The sequence below is a fragment of the Triticum dicoccoides genome, chromosome 6B (assembly GCF_002162155.2).
Source record: "Triticum dicoccoides isolate Atlit2015 ecotype Zavitan chromosome 6B, WEW_v2.0, whole genome shotgun sequence".
In the NCBI taxonomy this organism is placed as follows: Eukaryota; Viridiplantae; Streptophyta; class Magnoliopsida; order Poales; family Poaceae; genus Triticum; species Triticum dicoccoides.
In genome coordinates this window covers 264,238,338-264,253,665 of record NC_041391.1, presented here as the reverse complement: position 1 = coordinate 264,253,665, position 15,328 = coordinate 264,238,338, and the positions used below count along the sequence as shown (strand labels likewise).

The 15,328-nt window shown below is 46.1% G+C and overlaps 1 long non-coding RNA gene across 10 annotated transcripts; it reads left to right on the top strand.

The window, feature by feature from the left end:
* The first annotated feature begins 7,645 nt into the window (after positions 1-7,645).
* On the top strand, positions 7,646-11,027 carry LOC119325967. 10 transcript variants are annotated; one of them, XR_005157760.1, is made up of 7 exons: positions 7,646-8,034; positions 8,164-8,201; positions 8,457-8,810; positions 8,894-9,042; positions 9,835-9,911; positions 10,346-10,394; positions 10,675-11,027. It is a non-coding gene; the product is annotated as an uncharacterized LOC119325967 (long non-coding RNA). The 10 variants fall into 10 exon arrangements; XR_005157761.1 differs by having other exon boundaries at positions 7,649-8,034; positions 8,740-8,810; positions 8,917-9,042; XR_005157757.1 differs by having other exon boundaries at positions 7,649-8,034; positions 8,740-8,810.
* Positions 11,028-15,328: the final 4,301 nt, after the last annotated feature.

The window sequence follows — 15,328 nt, the reverse complement described above, 5'->3', positions numbered from 1 at the left end:
CGGCCGCGGGCCTTGCGGCGTCCGCACCGGCCGCGAGCTTTGCGGCGCCCGCCCTGGCTGCGGTCCCGCCTCCTCCCGCATCGGCTTCGGTGCCTCCGGCTGCCTCCATGGTGTTTGCACCCCAGGCAGCCTCCTCGATGGGATTGTCTTCGCCGCCGCCGTTTCACTTCGGTCATCTCATCACCATCAAGCTTTCCGCCGACAACTACATCTTCTGGCGTGCGCAGGTTCTCCCGCTCTTGGGGAGTCACTACCTGCTAGGCTACGTCGACGGATCGCTTCCCTGCCCACCCGCGCTGGTAGACAGCGTGCACGGTCCGGTCTACAATCCGGCCCATCGCGTCTGGACGGGGCAGGACCAGGCGAACCTCTCCTCCATCCAGGGGTCACTCTCGCCGGCAGTTGCCGGCCTTGTTGTCTTCGCGAAGACGTCTCATGAGGCCTGGACCATCCTTGAGCGCACCTTTGCAGCGCAGTCCCAGGCTCGTGTCTCTGCACTCCGTCGTCAGCTTGGAGAGTGTCAGAAGCTTGACTCCACTGCCACTGAGTTCTACAACAAGGTCAAGGGCCTCGCTGACACATTGGCCTCCATTGGACAGCCCCTCACCGACTCCGAGTTCAACTCGTTTATTGTCAATGGTCTTGATGAGGAGTATGATGCCTTAGTCGAGATCATCAACGAGCGGGGCAACTCGACACCCATGCTGGCACACGAGGTTTTCTCTCGGCTCCTTCTCACTGAGCAACGGGTCGAGACTCGCCGCACCAGGGGCACTGGCTCCCTCTCGGCCAACGCCGCCACCAAGGGTGGCCGCTCTTCTTCATCACCCCGGTCTCCCTTGGGGCTGCCACCGTCGCCCGCCTCGGCCCCCCCACCTACTGCGACCTTACCGGGGGCTGGCGGTCCATGTGTGTGTCAGCTTTGTGGCCGCGATGGGCACTGGGCCTCCAAGTGTCATAAGCGCTTCCAGCGAAGCTTCCTTGGTCTTGGCAATGACGGCAAAGATACACGCAACAATGCCCGTCAGGTCGCCATGGCTGATCGTCCCGCGCCGCAGAAGCAACAGGGACACACTCAGTCCTACTCCATCGATCCACACTGGTACATGGACTCTGGGGCGACAGAGCATCTAACCAGCGAGATGGGGAAGCTTCACACTCGTGAACCCTATCATGGCTCCGACAAGATCCACACCGCCAGTGGAGCAGGTATGCACATCTCTCATATTGGTCAAGCATCTCTTCTCACTAGACATGCCAATAGGAGTCTTCAGCTTCGCAATGTTCTTCGAGTTCCATCTGTGACCCGTAATCTTCTTTCAGTTCCTAAACTCACACGTGATAATAATGTGTTTTGTGAATTTCACCCTTTTGATCTTTTTATTAAGGATCGGGGCACGAGGGACATTCTTCTTAGTGGGCGGTTGTGCCAGGGCCTCTACCGTCTGGAGCATCCTGGTGTCGCTCGTGTTTTCAGTGGAGTTCGGGTCTCTCCGTCACAGTGGCATGCTCGTCTTGGTCACCCGGCCACACCTATTGTCCGTCATATTTTGCGTCGTCATGAGCTTCCTAGTTTGTCTAGTCATAAAGATGTAGCAGTGTGTGATGCTTGTCAGCAGGGGAAGAGTCATCAACTTCCTTTTTCGGAGTCCAGTCGTGAGGTGAAACATCCTTTAGAACTTGTGTTTTCAGATGTATGGGGTCTTGCTCAGACTTCTGTCAGTGGTCATAATTACTATATCAGTTTCGTTGATGCTTATAGTCGCTTTACCTGGCTTTACCTTATTAAACGCAAATCTGATGTGTTTGATATTTTTGTTCAGTTTCAAAAACATGTTGAACGTCTTCTCAAGCACAAAATTGTTCATGTCCAGTCAGACTGGGGGGGCGAGTATCGCAACCTCAACTCTTTATTTCAGTCGCTTGGGATAGCTCATCGTTTAGCATGTCCACATACACATCAGCAGAATGGTTCAGTCGAACGTAAGCATCGTCATATTGTTGAAGCTGGTCTTACTCTTTTGGCCCATGCATCTGTTCCATTTCGGTTTTGGAGTGATGCTTTCACCACCGCATGCTTTCTCATCAACCGTACTCCTACTCGTGTTTTAAACATGAAGACTCCCATTGAGGTTCTCCTTAATGAACAACCTGATTATACCTTTCTCAAGGTATTTGGGTGTGCTTGCTGGCCGCATCTTCGTCCATATAACAAGCGCAAGCTTGAGTTTCGTTCTAAGAAGTGTGTTTTTCTTGGCTATAGCTCTCTTCATGAAGGTTACAAATGTCTTCATGTTCCCACTAATCGTGTCTATATATCTTGGGACGTCGTGTTTGATGAGCATGTTTTTCCCTTTGCCAACCTTCCTGTGTCCACTGTCGAACCACCATCCCTGCATTCATCCTCTGTTGCTTCTGACCAATTTGATGATGTTGCATACTCTCCTTTGCTGTTACCTAACCATGGTGCAGGAACCGGACGTGGAGCTCGTTTGGAGCTGTTGGAGGATTCACCATCATCATCGTCGTCTTCTGGTGGGCACGTCGATCGCCCTATGTTGCATGGCATCGATTCGCGTGCCCATGCATGGTCACCCGACGAGCCCGTCGCGCCGAGCATCTCCACTGCTCGGTCCGTTTCGCCAGCGGCCGCCGAGTCGCCCGCGGCTCGGCCCGTCACGCCGTCTTCGCCTGCGGCTCGGCCCGTCACGCCGTCTTCGCCCGCGGCTCGGGTCCTCACGTCGCCTTCATCAGCGGATCGGCCCGCGACACCGGCCGCGCCACGGCCCACTATGCCGAGCTCGCCATCGGCCCGGTCTGTGATGCCGGAGTCGCCAGCTGCTTCGTCTGCTCTGCCGGTTTCGCCGGTGGGTCGGCCTTCTTCGCCAATCGAGTCCGAGGCTACCGTGACTGGCTCCTCGTCACCGGATGACTCGTCAACGTCGCCGTCCTCCAGCCCGTTGCAGGCTGCTCCGTCGACCTCGGTGGTTCCTGTGTCCCGACCACATACACGCAGTCGCAGTGGCATTTTCAAACCTAAGGAACGTAAGGATGGTACGGTTGCTTGGTTGGCTGCTTGTTTGGCTGCTGCTGTTGCGGATCCATCTTCTGAGCCTCGCTCATATCAGGCTGCCCTGCGCATTCCACATTGGCGAGAGGCTATGGAGCAGGAGTTTCATGCTCTTCTTCGTAACAAGACATGGACTCTCGTTCCTCCACCACCACGGGTAAATGTTATTGACTCAAAATGGGTATTCAAAGTGAAGAAGCATTCGGATGGATCTATTGAGAGTTACAAAGCGCGACTTGTTGCTCGCGGTTTTCGGCAGCGTCATGGTCTTGACTATGAGGACACCTTCAGTCCTGTTGTCAAGCCTACCACTATTCGGCTTCTTCTCTCCATTGCTGTTTCTCGTGGTTGGTCACTTCGTCAACTTGATGTGCATAATGCTTTTCTACATGGATTTTTGGAGGAAGAGGTTTATATGAAACAGCCGCCTGGTTTCTCTGATCCTGATCGTCCTGACTATATCTGTCGTCTTTCCAAAGCACTATATGGTTTGAAGCAAGCTCCTCGTGCCTGGCATGCCCGCCTTGCCTCTGCCCTTCGTGCTCATGGGTTTGTGCCGTCTACTGCTGACACTTCGTTATTTCTTCTACAGAAGCCAGAAGTCACTATGTATCTTTTGGTATATGTCGATGATATTATCCTTGTCAGCTCTTCTCAGTATGTTGCTGATGCTCTTGTCTGCTCTCTTGGTGCTGATTTTGCAGTCAAAGATCTTGGGAAGCTTCACTACTTTCTTGGAGTTGAGGTCACTTCTCGTGCTACTGGTCTTGTCCTTACGCAGAAGAAGTACTCCTTGGAGTTGTTACAGAGAGCTGGCATGCTGAAGTGCAAACCGACCACCACACCCATGTCGTCTACCGACAAGATAACAGCTGTTGATGGTGAGCTTTTGTCTCCTGCGGATGCCACAGAGTACAGGAGCATTGTTGGTGGACTTCAGTACTTGACGATCACGAGACCAGATATCTCTTATGCTGTTAACAGGGTTTGTCAGTATCTTCAGGCTCCCAGAGATACTCATTGGGCTGCTGTTAAACGCATTCTTCGTTATGTTTAGTTCACCCTGACATTTGGTATGCATATTCGGCCGACTTCCTCTCGGGTCCTTTCGGCCTTCTCTGATGCAGATTGGGCTGGTAGCCCAGATGACAGGCGATCCACGGGGGGTTATGCAGTATTCTTTGGCTCTAATTTGATCGCCTGGAGTGCTCGGAAACAGGCTACTGTGTCACGTAGCAGTACTGAAGCTGAGTACAAGGCTGTGGCTAATGCTACTGCAGAGATTATTTGGGTGCAGTCTTTGCTTCAGGAGTTGGGTTTGTCTCAACCACAGTCTCCTATTCTTTGGTGTGATAACATCGGTGCTACATACCTTTCTGCAAATCCAGTATTTCATGCCCGAATGAAACACATTGAAGTTGACTATCACTTTGTACGGGAACGTGTATCACAGAAGCAACTCCAGATCAAGTTTATCTCATCTAAGGATCAACTTGCAGACATCTTCACTAAGCCTTTACCGCTGCCACAGTTTGAGGCTTGTAGGCGCAATCTTACCCTTCTCAGTTCTTTAAAAAGTGGCTAAGATTGAGGGAGGGTGTTAGACTATGTATAGCTTCTGTACCTATATACGTATATGGTACATATTGTAACACAACCATTATATATAATGAGATAAGCCACCCCTAGAGGGTTGTGCTGGTTCCCCAAAACTTATTGTCTTACACCCATGTGTGCTAGCTTTAAACGGACGAGTTATGCTTGTTGTATTCTTGTGTGTCAATCGGAACAAACATGGAGAGAGGATAGGCTCCAATTCATTTTGGCTCCATTAACAGAGTCGACCACTCTGAAAAGGTGATGCTCTGTAGTAAGTTTATTTATGCTTGTGTGTGTTTTTATTGATGTGTTTGCATTGTCTGTTTACTGCATATTCAGTTGTTCGAAAAAGGGGTGTCATTTGTGCCAGGTTAATCAACCTGGGAAAGTAACACTTGATCACAGGGTAATAAAGTTAGTAGGAGTATGTAAAGTTATGTAGCTTTGTACGCAGATCTCAGTATTTAGTTGTTGGTCAGTTATGTAGATGCTCTCCAATGACCTTTTGAATTCAACATGTCATCAGTCAATCATACAAGGAGGACACGGAACAAATCAGAAAGAAAGTAGCAAGTTCTTAAATCTGTTTTGCTGCTTTCATTTTGTGGAGCCCTGTAGCTTGTGAAATCATCATGTGTTCTATCTTGTGCGCCTCTTGTGGTCTTACCAATGGAGTTGGCTTTAGCTCTTGAAAAGATGGTGAATGAGAAGCTGCCCAACCTGCCCACTATAAGTTTCTCCTTCATGCCTATTTACAATAAAATTACTTTAAAGGTATTTGTGTGTGCATTCGTCCCACTGAATTCCAAATTATTTATCCGAACCAGTACATGCAAATGTCACACCATATCTAAGATGTCATCCCAAATTTAACAGGTAGCAACAAGGTGAAAAGATCCTCAGTTGGGCATCTTTATTGAGAATAAATTTCTTTAGGAGCAGGTAAAACCGTCTCCATGCAGAGAGATCTACCATACATGCACCGTTGTCTCGAAACACTTTACTTCATTGTGTGCTTTACTAATGGAATAACCACTGCTGAATTCTTGTAAAAGTTTAAAGCTGTGAAGAAGATAACCAAGTACGTGTGATGCATTTTAGGAGAATTGGCAAAGAGCACAGTTAGTTTGTACTGTTATAAACTTATAATACTGAATTCGTACATGGTGGTGTAGTTGTAATGTTATGTCATGTTCAGAAGTGATAACACCATTGCTCTACATGTTTTTAGTTTGATCTGTACTAATTCAGAAAGAGTAGTCACATATTGGTGGTTGTTAGCCACGTGAAGTTAATGGGAGAACAAGGAGCCCGAGTGGTCTTTTCTTTTGCTTTCACAAATTAGCCACAAGTTAACATCCTCTAATTAAAGCCAACATGGGGCTCAAAGGCAAATTGCCCAGGTGTTTTAAGTTCTTGGAGCTTTCCATGCTAATAGGAGGAGACAATTAAACTTGCCTTTTTTATGTAGGGTTACTCATGCAGTTTCAGAAGGAGATTGTGGATCATGAGTTAACATACCAGATGGAAGAGTGATGGGCCAACATATGGAAGTGCAGATCGAAAAACCCGGGTTTGCAGGATGCAACAATTGGTGTTGCGAGCAATAGCCAAAACCATCACTCACAAGAAATATGAGATCCTCAAGCAAGGTATTGATTCGACCCCAAAAAACTAACTTTTTTTTATGATTTTCCTCTCTAGGATAAAGTTAATAGTTAATATTTCTGTCCCCCTTCCTTTTATCTGATTATGTTATGGAAAGGAGAATCAAGGTCTTTGTTTATAAGTTGGACAAGATTGTTGGAATAATCTTTGTGTGCTTCTTTTCTTTTGTCATATTATGTTTTGCAGACTTGCATGATGCACAGATTGTAATTGCTTGGCATCAACTATTCGCAACTACTAACTCACCATCCAAATCAGAACTTGACAAGGTTTCGAACTAACTGAAGGTAGTGTGCTTGCGCTTCTATGATACATGCTTCAAAATACTACTCCCCTGTCCCATAAAATAAGAAAGTTTTTCAACCTAGCTATGTTAGCTTGAAAAACATTCTTATATTATGGGACGGATGGAGTAATTAATAATTATAGCTGAAATGTATAGAAGGTAAAAGGGAACAAATTGGTCTAAGATTGAGATAGGCAAGTGATTATCCAAGTATTCAAGTAAAAGAGGGTGCACCTCATTACAGTGAATAGTACCATTTCATTTACACAGATGTTAGTTTCTTACACATTTCTAGCTTACACATGTTCGCTACTATCAAATTCTTTGGATAGAGGATGCTTCTTGATGGCTAGGTGATTCCCTGAAAGAGATGGTCTGAATTGGCGGCCATTGGATTTCTTGCATGGAATGGCTGTGACATTTCTCGGAGAGTAGAATGAATCTGAATCGTTCATATTAATTAGCCATTTCCTTAGTTACCGTAGATCGTTCGTTTCAGATAAAACGTAATAACTTCGAATATATGAGTGACCACATGTTCAGTCTTCATCCAATGTTTCTGGTTCTGCAATATGAGTCTACTATTTAGTTCGGATGCGTCTCCCTATTCAGATTCCAATGCATTTTTAAACTGCACATATGATTTATTTTGCAATTCCTTTTGCTACCCTCTGGATAAATTATTTGCTCTACCTAAAGCAAGGCTACTGCTTTTGAATCTTGTGTATAAATTAATATAGGTGTGTTTTGATTTGTAGGCTGCTTGGATGCTGAGAAATTAAAAGAGTTTAAACTTGTGCAGAAGAGACAAATCTTTCCCTACTAATAAAGCAATTACGGCTTCTGGTTGTACGTCGTCGACGCTTTTGCATAAAAGCCCCTTACGTTTTGAAGAATCAACCCGCATTCCTTTTTTAACTGGCTAACTGAGATAACGTTTCATTTTTGCAAAAACATCCATGAACTTTAGTATATTCAACCCGCCGTCCTTTAAACAAACACATCAGGGCAGATCCCCTTCCTCTTCCCCACGCACGAGCGGGGATACCGCCGCCGCCGCCTTCCTCGCGGAGTCTGCGGCCGAAGGATCGGTTGGGACGCACCGGGTCTGCGGTGCGAGCTCTCGGCTCGGGGCAGGAGGCGGCTCGATGACGAGGAGCTGGGGCGCGGCGCTCCTCTCCTGGTGTGGCGCACGAGGGAAGGAGGAGGGGATCGATCCAAGACGAGAGCTGAGGCCGGCGGCGCCCTTCACACAAGCCTCACCGGCAGTTCCCTGTACACAAGCCTCACCGGCGATGCAGCGGGAGAGCTCCGACCCGTCCATAGGTGCGGGGATGCAGATCCGTGTCGCCAGCCTGTACTAGGCCGAGGTTGACGCGCCGGCGCAGGGGTCACCGTCCATCTTCGCCAGGTAAGCGCGGACGTTCTTCTCTCTGTCGTCGTTGTGGTGCTTGGGTCGCGAGGAGGCGATGCGTGTTTGCTTTGCTGTAGTTGCTTTGGCGCTGTAGATAACACTTCTGGTTCTCGTCCATGCTCGCAGGCCTCCAGAGTACTCCAGCAACAGCCACTGGACGGCAGGTAAGCATGCATTGTATGACCTTAGCTAATTGCGTACATACAAGTTTGGATGAATTCCAAGAGATGGAGCACTCTATCCAAATAGGAGAAGTGTTAGTGAGTACAATTTCACAATGGTTTTCATGGGGAGCAAAATAATTACCTGCGGCAAATTTAGGTTCTAGAATTGACATATATTCAGTTCCTTTTTTTTATAAAGAGAGCTCCCTCTTCGATTTTCTTTAGAGGAAATCACCGTGTCTTACCTATATTCAGTTCCTGGAAGAACAAAGAAGTTGCATGTCCTTTTAGTCTGAAAATCACATTGATCCTTGGAGCATGATGGGGACAAATCGCACATATGTCCTGTACTGCACACACAGGCAAAGGATTTTTCTGAATGCCATTGTTGTCCGGTACACAGTGTTTATCAGTGAGTAATTTGCCCCTTTCGCAATGTGATGATACTGGCAATAAGGGAAGCATCATATACCATTGGTTTTGCTGAACTAGAAATAACACAACTACATATTGATTTTCTGCTTAAATTTCACAATAGATATTTTGCCGGATGACCCACTGTATGAGGATGCCACATCCTTTCTTGCTCACCCAACACACGGCATTCCTGTAAGCCTCATACTATCGAGTTGTTTGACGAGATGTGCATCAATAATTTCAGTTAATCCGTGTGCTCGATTTGAGTGTGACAGGTATGTCGTTGTGTGCTTCTCAGTACAGTAGAGGTACCACACGGGGTGGTGACTGGGAGGCTGGTACATGCTAGCACGGCCAAACAGCTGGTTCACTGCGATCAGGGTGCTAGAGGCTCTTGGGGTTGCAGCCCGCTCGCCTGCTGGAGGTAAGTTTTATAGCCTCTTTCTTTCAGTAGATGCTCTTGGAGTAGAGATATCATCCAGACTGTATCTTTAGTGAAACTTGTAGCTATGCAAGCCCTACTATTCATGTAGTATCCCATATTCTCATGCATTAGGTTTTGTAAACTTTCAGCTCGGCCCTATGCCATGTTAATTGTTAGTGTTTCCTTACATATTATCTGCATCGTTCTCTAGAAAAACATATTATGTATGTGCTCTCCTTTCTCTATCTAAAAAATCCATTATGCTGTCCTAGGCATATCACCAGCAAAATCTGTGAGAGATGTCACAACAACAGTTCCATTGTACTGATATCATAGGAAAGGCATATTTGCTACATACTAAAGTTGAAGAAATGTTTTCGCAAGGAAGATTCATTTTCACATTGCTTGGCATGCATCTAGGTCATGTTGTTTATTAACACTGATGAAAGCTGTACTTTTGTATGTGAATAGCTTCAATTCGAGTTCTTCCTATATTTTCTGGTAATTCATCCCATCAAATAGTTTGATATTTATGTCATTATTTCAAAAAATTGATAACCGCAACAATCTGATCAAGTAGTTTGATATTTGCTGTCCTTCTTCCAATTTTTTTTTGATACAATTGGGTGCTAATACGATCATGGCCTGAGATCATTAATGAGCAAGGACATGCATAGGGATATGGGTTCTTTCTACTGATGCATAACTCCGTAATGATGAAAAGAAGAGCAACATATCTCCTTTACCCAACAATTTTTGTCCGAAACTAATCATGATATTTTCTTTCTGCAGGTACAATGTTGATTATTTAGAGACCTCATCTTCATGAGACTAGCAAGGGATGGACATTCTGAAGAAGAAGAGATGAGGTGAGTTTCTGAAGTTCACCGTCCAATCCAAGTATTAAAGGTGAGCATTACTATTCAAAGGGACATAATTAACCTGTTAAATTATTCTTAGAGCAAGGAACCAGTTATTATCTAACCGAATAATTGTAAACTAGCTTCTTTTTCTAAAATGAGGTGTCGTCTTTAAATAGAGGAGATGGACCGGAGAGGGGGTTTGAGAAATGCTAATTAGGCTAGAGGCGTATGATTTTTTTTTCTCCCGTTGCAATGCACGAGCATGTTTGCTATAATAATAAAGCATCCAGTGGAGGGGTTTAGAAAAATAGAAACGGTTCTATTTGATATGTAATTTAGAAATTAATGGCTGGAGGATCCTAAACTAACATATGGCATTTTGTTTCAATTTCTCTTTACCTGATTGTGTTACTTATGCACAATCACCATACTTGACATAGGTCCCTGCACTTCCGTTGACGAGTATTTTGTCAGCATCTCGATGCGGAGGTACAACTTTAGCTGATCTTCGTCATGTTTTACATTGTTTCTCAGTACTTTTTACTGCAATGTGGAGGTCAGATTCTAGCTGATATATCTTCATGCTTTACCTTGTTTACCAATGTCCCAATGTGGACGTAAAGATTCTAGCTGATATATCTTCATGTTTTACCTTGTTTACCAATGTCCCAAAATTTTGTTTCGTCGTTGCTTTGAATTAATTTTCCCTTACTTTGACTGAGTATGACATTTATTTGAAATACTAAATTGTGGTGTCGCTACCTCTAAGGACCACAGCGTTGTAGCGCCCTTGGCTCAAGGTGACCATCTTCAGCGCATCGTGGTGTCGCTGCCCACACGATCTCTACAGACACCACAAAAGGCTACAGGACCGACGAGGCCGGTGGCCTGACCACCGAATCATGTTGTCGCGCGGGCGCCTTGATCTATATGTGCCTCCTCCGTCTCTTATTCCCTGGAACGTAATTTGATGACTCATTGATGTCACACTCGCTTAGGATTAAACTGCACAGGTTAGATTGACATTTTGCCCTGTGTTTAATTACTACATGCACTGCACGCTGATTCATGTATATATTGGCTCCCCTATATATACCTCTATTGGTGAAAAGTTTTGACTTTCGAGTTTTGTCAGACGTGAGTTGCAGCAATTTTCAGTTACTTTTCTATGCCTGCCATTCATCTCTGAACCGTTGTGATGGAGATTGTAATACTGTGTTTAGAATATGTCAGTCCATATGCGAGATCTTCTTTTCAACTTGGCAACCATGATTATAATTAGTCATCTATACTTACAAGCATATGAGATGTGTAATTAATGTGTTCGCCGGAGCCGAACCTGCAATCGCTTGCCACCCTTGCCTTTAGCAATTCAGCTAGGTTAGGGGATGAGGATTCATTTGGAATCGAAGTAGGGAGTGGCACGGAGACAAGGTGCTCGGCTGGCGGCTGCTCGTGCGCCTAACCAAACACCCATTTGGTTTGGTGCGTGGCCACTGTTGCCTGCTGCGGGTGCAATTTGGGTTGGACTTAGTATCGTGGGCCAAATGTCAATGGGCCAAGCCCAAAAAATAGTGCAAAGTAAATTACAAATGAAATATAATATTTCAAAAAAAATCATCGCCATAAAAATGATGCCATTTAAAAAATATTGTCGAAAATTTTAAAAACACTTTCACAAAGTAAAAAATTCGTGTTTTTCTGAAGAAAAAAGTTGGTTGATATTTTTTTCTGGATAAAATGAAAATGCGGAGCTGAAACGGGTAATTACGAACATTGTTACGGTACATCCAAATTTTACCGTACAAAAAGAATACTCAGTGTAACCTTATTTCTGAGGTTTGCAAAAATTGGATTGAAAAATATTGCATAATTTCGCCCGGTGCAACGCACGGGCATTTGTACTAGTTTAATATATATAGATATAGATAGATGAAGTAGAATTTCAAAAGAAAAAGACAAATAAAGTAGAGAAATACAGGGAGTAATAAACAGGCTATTTTTCTACCTTGGGGGACGGTCCGTCTTGGCCCAGCCGCCCTAGCCAGCCAGCCACGTGCCGGTCCCCTGTGTATGTGTGTTTTCTCCTCCATCTCTCTCGTTTTCCCCTCTCCTCCCTCACGAACTCTCTCACTCCCTCACTAAAGCTCTCCTCGATCCCCTTCTCCACCTCACGACCGTCGGCCAATTCCAGCCGCCGTTGGTGAGAACCGTAGCTTTCCAGCACCGCTAGTGCAGTTCTCAGCCCACACTACCTCCTCCATCGAGTGAATTCAACATGTTCGTTCCTGAGCGGCCCCACATCCTGGCTCTGGTCCCATGCTGTCGTGGATGTGGTCGTTGACCTTGACGGCGCACGGTCGCCATGGCCGTGGTGCAAGAAGCAGAACCGCATCACGCAGATGGATTAGGCGGTCCGCGTGGCCGTCGGCAAGACGCTTAACCAGGAGCAGAAGTAGGTGATGCGCTCAAGCCCACCTTCACCACCATCATCGACGAGCTCGAGCACCTCTACGCGGGCCACTCGCCTTGCTTCCGTAGTGGGTGTCTCCAGCCGCGACGCACTCCAGGCTTGTGGCCATCATGCCCACTTATGGCTCGCCCGCGGCGATGAGTCGATTCACCCTGGCTCCTCTGTTACTTGTGAGTATTATTGATATAGTAGATTTGTTATCTGGTTTTATTGGAAATGATTGCTGACTCAAACCTGTGGCTTTTGGCTGTAGATGGTGTGGTGAGGGCTAAGTTGGACAGGATAATTGCATCAGACTATTACACAACAGCTGCAGTTGGAGGGATCTAGGGAGCTGAAGATGTGCAGGCACAGGAGAGTATTACTGTCTGACCAGAGGCACCTTCAGTACAGGAGAACCTAGCTGCTGAAGGTCACAAGGTGAAGTGGCAAATTACAGTCATCTTGTAATTTAATACAGTATATGCTTAGCATGCTGCAGTTATCATTGCCCTGAAACTATGTTTTGATCTTTGTTGATGATTGATCTGCTGTAGTGCACAATAATCATAGTATTATTACTGTTTGTTGCTGCTGTTTCTGCCGATTCAGTAGTAATGATCAATGTAGATTATATAAATTTTAACTGGAAAACAAGATCGCTCCATTAGGGGTGTAGATTATGCTATTTCATATGGCCGTTGTGGGACGTTGCTTAGGTACAACAGACGGTGTGCATTGGTGTTCCGGAAAATAACACTGAAAATAATAAGTTAACCACTATGATCTTTGTACAATATTATGTGTAGTGTCACCACTATCTAGGTACTGGATGATCTCTATGCTGATGGGTCTTCACAGTTTGCAAGATAGTAATTGAGTTTTTTCATTAGAAATTTTGTTTTATCAAGAATCTCTGTTTTCTTTCCTTACTTGTATCGTCCGAAGTTCAGAAGTGATGTTAGATTTGTTAGTTCAACATAATGATGGGATTCATTTGTGCAATGTCTGCTCTCCTAATCTTATTAAGTGTTGGCACTAAAAAGGCAAAGCATTGTGTAGTCACTCATCATACACCACGCCTTGAAAACATTGAGGTTTAGCGCCTTGTGACTTGTGGAATAGAGTCTGCTACAATCAAGAGACGAAGGCCATAATTTTAACCTGACTGCCGCGTAATTTATGTTGCGTGGCTGACTCAGCATCATCCCGAGCAGAGCAGCGTGAGATGTCCAAACGTGCCTGTCCACAATTTTATTCTATTGTTTTTCTGAATCTATATTCAGTGTCCTCAATTTTATTTCGTTCCTTGAATTCTCCTTTCTTTATTTCACAGGACAACTCCTTGATACCCAGGAAACATAAAAACGTAAATAAACTGGACGTATTTTGTGCAAGAAACCAAGGCGGGACTAAAGCAAACCAACCTTTGCATCTACTATCCAAACCGATATGGAGGTATGCAGTCATGATATTCCATTCAGGTCTAGAATTGAGATCATTGTCGTGTCTTGGTAACCATCATGATGTATTGATGTAGAACCTCAGAGATGTCAGCCAACAATACGAGCATTCATTGGAAATCTGGAACTATGTATCAGCATCCATTGGAAATCCTGATCCTTTTTTCATTGGACTTCAGTTTGGAATATTGAGGGCCTAACAAATCAGAAGCATTTTAATTCATCTCATCAATCAGCTTATGTGCTAGCTGCCTGGCAGCGGTATTGCGAGAGCACACGCACACCATGTCAGACCCTGGCCTGCAAGACCATGCCCCTCGCCGACCGCCATATCCCCTCCTACTCCGTCAGCGATGGCGACTACCAGAGTCCAGCTCTGGGGCTGATGGTGACCATGTGCGCAGGGAGGGCGGTGAGCACCCGAGGACGCGGCTACCACTGCCCCACCACCCCTCCTCTTCCTGGAGCAGGTACCGGCGTGAGGAGCACGCAGCCCGTCGGCGCGAGGTTCGCCATGCGACAGTCCCCTCCGCCATCAGGCACCACGTCGGCGCGGCCAGCCCACCACCTGCCGCGTCGACGACGACTACCTCTGCATCCTCACCACCGCCGCCGTCGCGTCCAGCCTGCCAGGCCAGGCCATGTTGTTCCCCCGCGCTCCATGGGCGTCGTGGTCGATCTGCTGGATCTCAAGTCTGAGGGTTCTTCTATTTGTGGGATGCCTCCTCCCCACATATGGATTCTGCAATGGCATGTGGGAGGGCCCCAGGTGGCGAGGGGGTTGGGTATGATCTTGGAGGAGTGTCGCCGTAGGTCGTGGTGGGATGTGAGATCGCCATGCCTCTACGGCCTCTGCTTCCCCATGGCCTCTTCCCAGAGGAGGCGCGCGTCGTCGGCCGCGACCACACTGAAAGGATAAGTATTGAAGATGGGAGGAGGGTTGGAGGTGGCGGCGCGCGGCGGCCGGTGGCACACGGTGAGTCGGTGAGATTGGGAGCACGGTCCTGTGGTGTTTTTCTTTCTTTCTCTATTGCATACCGATTCGGTTGACTTATCATGGGGAGCGCGGGTTGAATACGCATAAACATAGGGACCTTTTTGCAAAATTGCCGACGGATGACCAGAAACTCAATTTGCTTTATTATTAGGTAAAGATAAAGATTATTATTATTATTATTATAATATTATTATTATTACTAGCAAAAGAGCCCGTGCGTTGCAACGGGAGAAAAAACACAACACACACTCTTAACCGAACAACCATCACTCAAGACCACAATAGGTCCATCTCCTTTATTTTAACGACACATCATATTTGTGTTGCCGCTTATCCTTCTTCCCACCCTCGCCGACGATGGCCTTAGTGTTCACACAAACCAAAACGTGTTAGAATGTGGTTAATCCTAAGACGTCTCTTTCTCCTTCTGTCCTCCCTCTCCCTCTCTCTCGCTTTCTCTCACACTCGCGATGAAAAATCTGTTGTTTTCCCCTGCGACGTATTCAGAGGT